We start from the raw sequence: 13255 nt of genomic DNA on the forward strand, positions 1-13255 counted from the left end.
GAACAAAAAACAGGGCCATTACAGAAAATCAGGGCCATTATAGAAAATATGTAATTTTTAATAAACAGTCATTTTTGGCAATAATGTACTTAGTTGGTTAATAATTGGTTGGTATGTGTTGTTCTGTCTTTAGTCATCTTTGTTGTGTTTTGTGAACTGTTGTTTTTTGATGATATTTGTATTTTTTAGCCGTGGCCTTGTCAGTTAATTTTCGACTAACGAGTTTTAATCTCCCTTTAAGATCTTTAACCTCTCTCTTAGGAAATTGAGATCATGAATCAAATTTTAAAACGTGATATTGTTAAACATGAATATCCGTCGATCTTGTTAGTATTTCTTTTGGAGAAAATTTTCAAACCAGAGAAATTTAATTGTTTACTTATATGTGATGAGTTTGATTACAGGTTTCGCAAGATTTTTTTTCTTCACATAAACCATGGTCATAAATTTTTGACATTCTAAGTTTGTGTGATTTCTTTTAAATAAATATTTGTTTGTCCTTATATGTTGTTTCAATGATGATATTTGTTGTATGCACTATAACAGAAAAAATACCATCAAAGTTTAGAAGGACTGTTTTAATGATTTAAGTATAAAGAATTCTTATAAAGAAAGCTCATAACCAAACAATCATTACTTCTTACAGTTTACAAATTGAAAACTAAAAATGATTTTTTTTAAATCAAACCAAAACAATAAACACAACAAAGATACCAGGCTTATGATTTTTTTTAAATGTTTAACTTTGATATTTTTATGTAGTCTGCATGAAAATTGGACAACAACACTTAATGGTCCGAACTTTACAAAATCTGAAGAAAGCCTTTGAACAAACTTAATAAATAATTTCACATCAGTCACAGCCGCCAACCAGAAAAGGAAGATCGTGACCAATATAAACTATGAATATTATTCACAATGTATAACGGATTGGATGAAGTTCGTAAAAAAACATGAATCGCGTTTGTTCAAATGGACAACAATGGTGTTAGAAGCAGAGAAATATGGGTTATCGGATCGGCTGTCGATAGCCGTTGAACCAATGATTTGATTGTTTTTAGTGATTTCAACAGGCAGTGTGTTTCCTCTGTCAATAACTATTGTGTAAGAAAAAGCGTAAAATCCTTCACCAGGAGCCATAAATGTTCCAGAATGCTGATTGTATCCATTCCCGGTATTTGTTTCAACATGATCAAACACAATTATATGATTATGACCAGGGCCTATTTCAGCTTTAGACAAGTAAGCATAGAACGCAGTGACTGTTCTGTCAGGTGTTTGTCTTCTCATTTTCTGAACTTCTGCAAAGATACAATGCAATAAATATAGAAGTTGATCTCTTATAGACTTTAGCAATATAGACAATGAATTGCATATGTTATTGTAGTTCATATAATAACATACGATGTATAAAATAAGCATTATCACATAATTGTTATGGATCTCAGAAATGCATCGGGAAACGTTTGATTTCAATCTTTGTCAAACTGAGACATATTAATGCTTTATAAAGTTATAATTTCTGACTTGGAAAAGGTGTTTACTTATGGGGAAATGGGGAATAAAATCTAGTTTGACAGCTAGCTTAAATTCTCACTTGTATCAAAGTCGCATGGAATTACATTATATGGGCAACAATGTTTGAGCAAAACAAACAGACTTAGCTTACGTTTTGATCCCACTATGTTTTACCCCGTCATATGTTGTATGTGTGTGCCTTTCCCAAGTCAGGAGCCTCTAATTCAGTAGGAATAATTGAGCACACAGGTAATCCCACATACAAAGACATATCATTTGACAAATATGAGATTTTAGCAAATCATAAGTCTTTTATGGCTTCAATAAACAGTATATTGAACTAAAAATCGGAGGACTTACATGTTTGTATTGGATACCTGAACTTCACAAAATCCCGTACAAACAACGGTACATTGCCGGCTCATCTGCATGTTCAACTAAATAATTGTCCATTAGATTGACTAAAATTCTGTCCGCAGTGAAGGAAGGTCTTCAGAAATACTGTGAAACGGTTTACTCGCGTAGTGGTATTAACCATATGTGGATTCTTAGAAATTCTAAAGAACTTCTAGATAATTTTAAATCTCGGTATATTTTATTTATAGTGAACAAAAGGGTCAAACATACTACACAGAGGAACAAGTGGTCAGTATGCTGTAGTTTCTTATCGACAACATATTTGCTGAATTTTGTAGTTCGACTTTTTCAACAGATTGTCGGCATTGCTATGGGAACGAACTGTGCGCATCTCTTTGTAGACCTCTTCTTATTTTCATATGAATCGAAATTCCTTCAGACACTTTTCAAAAACAAGAAGATTAAAGAAGCTAGAGTATTTAATTTCATTTTCAGATATTTTAATGATGTTCTTTCCATTAACAATCCGAACTTTTCTGATTGGGTTCCTTTAATATATATCCCCCAGAAAAAAAAATTAAAGAAACAACAGACACTACTTACTCCGCCTCATTTTTAGACTTATATATCGAGTTTTACATACACAGTCATCTCAGTACTAGAATCTATGACAAACGAGACGATTTTAATTTTGAAATTATTAATTTCCCCCACTTTAGTAACAATATACCAACTTCACCTAGTTTAAACAAATTTATTTAAAGTGGATTAGGAAAACAAGTTTTGCAACTTATATTAACTCCTTTCCACTTTGCGGGTGCGAGTGCTATCTTTTAGCGGCATTAGCCTGCTCTTCTTCGAAATCTACAGGGGGTCTTTTACGTGCAATAGATATGGCTCTATCTTAACACGGGTCAGACATTTATCGCCCCCTTCCGACGGACTTTCATCGTTTCCTCAAGACCATACTCGCAAATGGTGTCAAGGGAGAGCCGAAAATTTAGTCCCTGAAATTTTCATCCCAGATCGGGAATCGAACCAGGAACCTTTGTCTTAGTAGTCCGATGCACTTACCACTACACCACGACTATGGGATATACATTTCCCAACTTATATAATATTCAAGAGCTTGCAGCTCCTACTCAGACTTTATAAAACGTCACCAGTGTCTGAGCAGAAAGTTAATGAACCAGGGGTATGTAAAGGAGGGTCTCGTTCTTTTTCTAAAAAAAGGTTCATCGGAAGGTATCAAGACCTTGTTGATAAATATTCCGTATCAACTTCACAAATAATACATAACGGTCTTGATGTATGGATTCTGTGTACTGCCGTTGTTTATCATCTTAACTTCGTGTTATAATGTTCTTTTATTTGTATTTGTTCAATTATTAATATTACTTTTACTGTTTGGTCTGTTTTATGTGATATTCATTTGAGGTGGCTCGGTACTTATACATCTCGTCAATTTGTTTGTATTATCTTTCACTTTTGCTGTTGTGTTTTGTATTTGCGACTTTTTGTGTTTCTTTGGTTCTTATAACGTGACTCTGTGCTTTTAAAGATTATGTTATTGTTCTATTATAAATTTGATAATACTTCGAACGACAAAATTATTTTACTCGTACAGTGGTATTGGCCATATATGGATTCTTAAAAAATTCTAAAGAACTTGTGCATAATTTTGAATATCGGTCTGTTTCTGAAATTAATTCTCACATAACTTTTGTTTTTTTAACCCTGCATGCGTCCATTCCCCATGTGAAATTATAATTGTTTTGAATATACATTGACCGACAAAATTTCTTCCTATGTGACGTTTACATTCTCTGACGGCAAACATGCAAAGCAATAATGTGTGTTGAATTTGATAGATGCTTTTTGTGCTTTTTTTGTAAATGTTTGTTTGTTTAGAGATTGAAACACAGTGATGACTGCTGTTATCATATTTTAATTTTTTATCGATTATGTCTTGTTCACGCATCGTTATCAGTATAACGGAATTTGATGGCGGCTGTCATAAAAGTGGGAGGTTGAGCGCTATAAAACCAGGTCCAATCCACCACTTTCTACATTTGAAAATGCCTGTACCAAGTCAGGAATATGACAGTTGTTGTCCATTCGTTTGATGTGTTTTATCATCTGATTTTGCCATTTGATTACGGACTTTCCGCTTTAAATTTTCCTCCGAGTTCAGTATTTTTGTGATTTTTACTTTTTTTATGCTTTGGTCTTACAAAACTTGATAAATAGTTTGTGTGTTTGAATGATATTTAATACAAAGCAATGTAATCTTGTGAAAACATTTAATAATTAACAGCTGATCAAGTTACTTGTGATGTCGGTAATAAATTAAAAGAGGGACGAAAGATATCAGAGGGACAGTCAAACTCATAAATCGAAAATAAACTGACAACGCCATGGCTAAAAATGAAAAGGACAAACAGACAAACAAAAGTACACATGACACAACATAGAAAACTAAAGAACAAACAACACGAACCCCACCAAAAACTAGGGGTGATCTCAGGTGCTCCCGAAGGGTAAGCAGATCCTGCTCCACATGTGGCACCCGTCGTGTTGCTTATGAGATAACAAATCCGGTAAATAGTCAAATTCGGTAGGTCACAATCATGAAAGGGAAGGGGATTGTAGTTACGACGCAAGGAACATATCCGATATTATTTGATTTTGCCATTTGATTAAAGAAATCCCGTTTTAAAAGTTTTCCTCGGAGTTTGTTATTTCTATTTTAGTGAAACAATTAATTTTAAAACGTCGTTTTGGACAAACAAAACCAAATTGGAAAAGGGAAAGCTAATATTGTTTTGATTTAGTTCAATTCAATAAATACGACATGGATTTTTCTTAATATTTGTTTTTTTGAAAGTTGTTTATGATTTCATAATAATGTGCGCTACATTTTATTATTGTGTTTGTGATGTGTCGTAGTTCTCCTCTTATATTTGATGTGTTTCCCTCAGTTTTAGTTTGTAATCCGGTTTTGTTTTTTTCTCAATCGATTTATGAATTTCGAACAGCGGTATACTACTGTTGCCTTTATTTATTCGTATAGTCCATTATTTAATATTGGTTTTAGCTAAGCTGCTACATGTATCTCAAGTGTTGTGTTTTTGCTATTCTTTGTTGGTCCTCGGCTTCTAATCGCTCATTTAGAAAACGATATTACAAAACACCAAAAGACTTTGTTCACTTTGAGCTACTTATTCTTTATAAAAAAAATTAAAATGTGTGTTATTTAGGTAATTGTTTGATTGTTTTGAAATCAACTAATTACACACTGTTATCACGACAAAGTTGTAAATTGTTAATTAATATGAGCGATAACCTAAGGCGTTTTTCAGATAATTTATTGCTCTTAACAAGATTTGACATTGCCATTTTAAGAACAACTACTTTGTGCAATCTGAAATAACACGCTAATTTATAAATGCTATGAATTCTAACATGACGTCCTTCAAACGCTTTGAGTACACACCCGTGGTGAAATATGGATATTCTGTGTTTGCTGTTCCGATCGTACTCCCACGTCATATGCTTTTTTTTTATGAATGAGCTACCCGACGCCATCAATTGATGATGTCAAAATATAAGCATTTTACGGGAAAATGCACGCTTGTGAAATCGAAATTCATCACAACAAGGAAACGTAAATAAACGATGCCAAAATGTGTTATATACGCCATTTTTGTATAATTATAGATTCAATCACACCTATCTAAATATGTTATTGTAAATAGTCTAAGCATGTCACTTATTCAGCTTGCTCCGTTCTTTTACGTCAATTGAATAGTGCGTTTATTTATGGGAACGGCAAATAATTCCTTAACCTAGAGCGCTTCGATCCAAAAGAATTGCCTTATTTTGTCCTATTAAAATCGAAAAAAAATCATGGGGGCTAGAATAAATCGTGATTTTACCACGGGTTGTCCCTTTATGCCGATATTTTACCCCTCGCTATCGCTCAGGGTAAAATATTTGTCATAAAGGGCCAACCGTGGTAAAATCACTATATATTCAAGCCCCCATGAATTATTCCTTAAATATAAAAAAACGTTTGGCCACTCCTGGCATTAGGCAAATATGTCTAGTGTGTGATATATAATTGTCAGAGCTATTCTTTACTTTATAACTATCTGCTTTCAAATAAGAATGTTAATGAATAAGTTATATATTGATTAATTTAATTCTTATTTATTTTACTAGTATTTAATCCTGTATTTAAAGAGAATTGCCAACAGCTTATGGTGAATTTTCTCTTTATGTTTAACACAGACATTTGCTTCTTAAAACGGCATGTTAATATACTAAACGTGTTTCCTGTAATATTGAAGCCAAAAGAAGCGTATCATCCTTTTCCACTTGTAAAGATACTTTATGATAACTGCTTCCATCTTGAACATGACTGTTTCCGGTTTGTAAAGTATTATTAGATACTTTCCTGAGGTCATCAGTTCATTCAATATTGTCGATGCCATTACCATAAACAGCAATAATGAAAAAGTATTTATCAGGGTTCATAGACATGTATTATCTTTAACAACATCAATCGTCTAAGAAATATGTCAATGCTATTAACCATGAATGATTCTGATGAAGCATAACTCAAAGAAGTATGGACATTCAGAATGAAATAAGGCGATATGGTATGATTACCAATGAGACGAATATCCAATAGAGTGAATTTGAATCGGACTTAAGCAATGTAGGGTCACCGTACGGCCATAGGAAAGAAAACAGCCAATACCGATTGTTAAGCTTTGAAAGACTTCACACTGATTTCGAAATCATCTGACAGGTTTGAAACTATTTTTGTCTTTCATATCGTGCATTAAGAATATTAGTTACATAGTGTGCTAGTGACCTAATACGGTATATATGGGGTCAGTAAATTCCATAATGGGTGAGAGCGAAGCTCGAATCCCCATATGAAATTTATTGACCCCATATATACCATATTACGTCACTAGCACACTATGTAACGAATTTATCTTACCGACTATCTTAACGTGTAAAATTTAGACTTGTGATCTCTCAAAATGAGCAAGCCAGTCTTCAATATTGTTAGCATTAAGAAACTACTTCCATTGATCCTACAAGAACAATAGCAATCGATAACAACTTGTTAGGTTTAATTGTTTAATGAATTTATTTCAATCTTAATCATCAATTTCTTCGTCTGTTGAAACCTTAAACCTTTTTCTCAGTTCTGTTTCGTTTTTATAAAGGGACGTAACACCACCACTAATCGTGTATGAATTGTATGAAAAAAGCCCCGCCTCCCTACTACCTAATATGGAATATAAAGGGACGTAACTCCACTACTAACTGTGTATGAAATAAGCCCCGCCTCCCTACTAGCCTAATATCAAATATACACGATTTTCATTCGGACGCTTTTAACCAATCACATTCCTAGAAATGTATAGAAGGTAAGATAAATGAAAATATCCGTACAATAACTTCACATTTTGAGTAAAACGCAATTAAGTTAAATACCTATACAATTGAGTTATTGTGTAGCTTCACAAAAGGTAGCACAATGTCAGAACATCTTTTACATCTATCTTGGCTTATTCTCAGTTCTGTGCAACTCTAAATATGTAATTTAAAATTACTATTCTAAAAACATGGTATGTCCTACGCGTTTCCAGATTTTCGTTATCATACTCGAAAACTAAAAAATTTCAAAGCAAAGGAATGTAAGAAATCTAGGACAAAAAGGTACCTTGAATTAATATACACGCATCCGGGTGCTGGATTTTCTCGCTGTAGTAACATTGGTGACCTTTGGCTTGGTTTTTTTGCGTTTTGGTCGGGCTGTTGTCTCTTTGACACAATCCCCATGTTCATTCTCAACCCTTAATTCACTTGTGGTCAATCTTTTATTGGAGATATTTCAATATTTGTAGGCGTCATTTTAAATATCTTGTTTGTCACTTAGTTTAAAGGGGAACATAATAAGAACGCGAGGAATCGTTTTGTAACCTGAATGTGTCGAGAAAAAAAATTTATTTAAATTAAGTTATTCAAATGAAAACAGAAATAAATTACACGAATATCCAATTCTAGAAACTAAAAACAGAAACAAATTCAAACAACGATCTCATACAAAGATTGACCTTATCAAGTAGAAAATAACTCTAGTTGCCTGTATGAGATGATTAAATGTAGAAATTTATGTATACAGGTCCATTGATCCAGTCTAGATACAGTTTAGTTTGCAAGAAGTTAATCAAACGTTTTAGTGTATATTCGGTTTTCATCCATTTGTGCAAATGAGGATGTATATGAAATCCGAATTAAGATTTTATCAAATGCATTGCTTGTTGCCATGATGTAGCCACTTATTTTTGGTCAGTTGATGACTTGATTTGAAATATATAATTACATTAATTCAGTTGCTACGATATTTGGGGCTAAAATTCAAGCAGTATCATATGTCACGATTAAAGTGCAAAGTAAAAAGCCATGTACAGGCTTTGCACGAAAATATGTAACAAAATGCGAGTGTTAATATGACTTGATTATTTATTGCTATAACAGGATATAAAGACCGGATGGTTTTCTCAAAATATTCTGATTATTTAATTCGTTTTCAGCTCTCTTAATTGTGTTTTTTGGCATATATCACTTCTGCAGTTATATTCTCTTTATTCTCAATTATGAATCTATGAATTATGTTCTAAAAACCAATTTTGTTTTAGGTTAATACTATATATTTTAAATTTCCTTTTTTGGATGACAAATGTATTCAAAAGTCAAAACTGTTAACCCTACATTACAGGAGCGGCTTTTATCTTAATTATCTGTAATTCATAAGTTCAAGGTAAATTCTATTTTTTTTAAAGTGTTAAAAGTATTTGTCTTTGTGTAATTCTGTTATGGAACAACTCCCAATACTGGATTGTGTGCGTAATTAATATAAATTGGCTAGTAATTGTAACTCCGTGCACTTCTCGTTGTTTTTATAGTGATTAAGACTATACCACAAGGTTGACTGCTGTACCCCAATTTTGACTATTTTACCTAATATGTCTGTTTGTTTTGTTCACCACTTGATTAAATCCACAACTTTCTCTACATGAGAAAAAGAATTTACCAAGTAAGAATATTACAGTTGTTTTCCATTCATTTGATGTGTTTGAGCTTTCCATTTTGAGTTTTCCTTGTGAGGTATTGATTTATTTATTTTTTTTTGGGGGGGGATATAGTTGAGTTTTTTTTATTATTTTTTTGTTAGGGTGGAGGGAATTTACATTTTCTATGAGAATTATACCATTACATGCCAACTACAGAGCTGATATGCAAATACACTTAATCAATAGAATGCAGAATAATTTTTTTTTTGTGTATCTAAGAAGCTTTATATAAAAGGCTATGCTTATATAATGAAATATATTAGATATATTCAAATGATAACTTTGATACGCTAGACACGCATTTCATCTTTACAAAACTCATATGTGGTGTTCAAATCAAAACAGTACAAGGTGAAATCAATCACGAAGTTGAAGAGAAAGAAAAACTAAAATTGCAAAACAATATCCACAGTCGACGGAAGATATTTTGGTCAGTACATTTATTGGTTTCATTTGTGCCGCTAAAGTTTAACGGGATGGTATGATAACATCTTGTCAATATTACCATTATTTACAACTTGTGGTCAACAGTTGTAAGATTGATAGATGTCTTTGTTTGATAATGCGTAAAATTGTGTAACTTATTATTTTATCAAATATATGTTGTTTTAGCAATTTTTTGTGGTTTAAATCAAATCAGTTTTGGTGCTTTTGGCATTTGAGAAGTGTATGAATTTTTTCCTCTAATAATGTCCGTACTATGGCTTTTATTGTTCCGTAACAAAAGATCTAAAATAAGCCATATTACAGATTTTTAGCAGGTTTTCTTACCATTGTTATTGGTATATTAGAATTAATTAGCTAACCAAATGTTATATAATATGAATCGTGGTATATTCGTAGACTTTTTTTTTATTTAAATGGGTTTTTTTATATAATCTGTACTATCTACTTGTCCAAAAATAAATTATTTAATAAATCACTTTGCAAATACAGGATTGTTTGTCTGAAAATTTGTATGTTTTTCTTTTCGAGTTTTCTCTTTATTAAAATGTTTTAGAAGAAATTCAGACTTTCTATCTTATGATTTCTTTCGTCAGCTTACGTACAATTAATTTTTTTTTTAGTTTGTAGACACATCCCTCAAAGGTTTATACATTATTTTAACTAACATAAAGGGGCCCTTTATAGCTTTTTGTTCGATGTGAGACAAGGCTCCGTGTTGAAGGCCGTACATTGACCTATAATGGTTTTAATTTTATAAATTTTTATTTGGATGCAGAGTTGTCATATTGGCACTCACACCACATCTATATCTATATAATAATTGAAACGCTTTGTAAGACAATCTCAATTTAATGCACTGATGAAAATCATTTGAAGACGTAAATCTATGAAATTTCATTTACTCTGCATTGGATTTTCTACGTTAGAAAAGAGGAGCGAACGATACCAGAGGGAGAGTCAACCTCATAGATCAAAATTAAACTGACAACACCATGGCTGAAAAAGAAAAAGACAACAGATAGTATGCACGAAACAACATAGAAAACTAAAGCAAAAACAATTAAAATAATGTCACACATTATTTCAAATCGTTGTAGAAAAATAAATTATGGGACGATTTTCATTTTTTTAAGCTTCAATCGATTTGTTTAAATAAGTTGTTCATTAATGAAGGTCTACCGACGCGATTGAAATACGTAAAGGTGTTTTCCGACAGGTAATGATGTTAAGCTGTCTCGATAAAAACCACGTGATTGGTAAGAACTATCTCACCGCGGCATCGCATATAGTCACAAAGGAAATTAAGGTCAGCGTACTAATTAGACATTTCAATATCTTTTCACCAGGGCGACACGGGTTATAAATAAATGCTAATTAATCGTTGTCAATAAAATACTTCAATGGTATGACTAAATTAGTCAGCCATTTTAAGTCTTCATAACATAAAAAAGGTCACAACATATGAACGTATGATCATTTCAAATAGTAATCTTGAAATTTCTATAAATACAGTTAAAAAAATGATCAATAAAGCAATACACCTAACTATTAATATACGAATTTTATGATATTGTTACAGCAGTTGGATTAACTATGCAATAAAAGCTTTGGCTAGTGTAACCAAACACTGAAGACTGACCACAAGACGTCACTGACTGTTTTGTATTCTTCTAATTATGATGAAAAATAATTTAAAGGCTGCCTTTGGCAAAGTATTTGAAACAGCGTGTTGTTTGAAAACATGTGTACTGGAAACATATGAAATGCATTCTGATTAATTGATAAAATTCATGTCAAAAATGTTTAGTTTTTTTTTCTCTCTCTATTTGTGACATTTTTTTGCTTTTTTCACCACTTTGTTTTACGTCAATGACTTTTAAAACATATAAATGATATCGCATCAAACCTGGATGCATCCCGTTGTCTGTATAAGTGGCACAACTGTTAACATATATATCAGAAAAATGTTTCTTTATTTTTTTGTACCTGTTTTCGAAAAAGATACAGATGTAAACTGTGAATAAAATATAATATATTTGTTAAACATGTATATAATACAATGATCTAAATTATACTTAAATATTAATCTATTGCATTAGCCGGTAATCTTGTTATGCGTTTTAAATATCCCCTTGGTATCAAACACTTATTTTGTAACATATTATTAGTTATATAGTGTGCTAGTGACCATAAATGGTATATAAAGGGTAGGTCATTTCCATATGGGATGAGCGCTATTTTTGTTGGTTTGTACTGCCAACAATAACAACTAGTTAACTTTAAAATGTGTTATATGAATTTCTTTTAATCGTTCATCATAAAAATTCTTTTAAACCTTTAGGATTTTTCTTGTCTTGTTTTTAAGAAGAGATGTGACACCACTACTAACCGTGTATTGAAATAAGTCCCGACTACTAGCCTTATATTGAACCCTACTTAACCTGATATGGAATAAACACGGTCTCAAAGCAGTTGCTTTTAACCAATCATAGTCCTAGAAATGTATGGGAAGTTAGATAATTCTTATTGTACAATATGCATAGAACTATTCATTTTAGGTAGAAGCTAATATTCCACAAGTTAATTCTACAAATACTTTTGCTCTTTTGGATAACCACTTATGAACGTGTAAATGCGTTTGGAATCAGAAATTGAAATTGAAAACCTTATTACTTTTAATAAGATATAGATAATAGTGTTCGATAAATTGCTGGCATGTTTAAGATGAAATAACTGCTTTATTTATGGACTTTACTTTTTTAAGAAAACCCCGCCAGTTACAGACAAATTAAGAATGTATGTTTTCTTTAAGATACATACATATTTGGTCATCCACTTTGTTCATGTGTTTATCAAATAAAAGTATAAAAACATTCAATAGAATTAGATATTATAACATGCCGTTAAGGTTGGTTTAATTGCAATGACTTTTGACAACCATTTGTTTCCTTTAATTTTAAGTTAATTCATCAAGCGTGTTTCCTTATAAACCAATCCAGACATATGTCAATATATGTTTTTCTCCTGCTTTATGATAACTGCTTCCTGTACATAACTGTTTTCGTCTAGTGAAATAGTTCCCGGTGGTGTCCTAAAGTAGTTCATTCCCCATTTAATTTTCATTACAGTTGTCAGTAAATGTCTTTAGAGATCTCAAGAATTACAAATTATCTTGAAACACTCAAAAGTAATTTAAAGATATTTGAAAAACAAAAAATCTCGTGTCAATGAGTTTATTAAACGAATTTCAATATACTTTAGTTTTTTCAAGTATGTTTCTGTTTCTCTGAATTTTTGTTTTAATTCAGATTACATTGCATATTATCAAATCTTAGGCCGTGTTCACACGGAATGTCATGTACAGTAAACATATTTACAATTAGTTTAATGTAATGTACATAGGTTTCACATTAAATTTGCTCACATTTATACACCTTGTTTAATTACCTGTACATAAGAGTTGTTCACACTTGTAAACTATATGTCATTTAAATGTTCATTACGTAGAACCGAAAGCAAATTTTTCGGACAACTTTAATAGTAGTAAGGGAACGAAAATTTTACTTTAAAAAGGAGTTGGGGAAGTGGGAATGGATTTTTCCTTGATTTATTCTGATTCCCAATATGATAAAAAAAAATATTCTGGTCATACAGATGATTTAAAAAAAATACTCTGAATCCAGAGCTTCTCTACATTATAGTGTTAAATATTGAAAAAAAATTGCTAGCATCGAAAAAACTGATTAAAACCTTCGCGCGAAAAAATATCTGGC

The sequence above is a fragment of the Mytilus edulis genome, chromosome 14 (genome assembly GCF_963676685.1).
Source record: "Mytilus edulis chromosome 14, xbMytEdul2.2, whole genome shotgun sequence".
Lineage (NCBI taxonomy): Eukaryota > Metazoa > Mollusca > Bivalvia > Mytilida > Mytilidae > Mytilus > Mytilus edulis.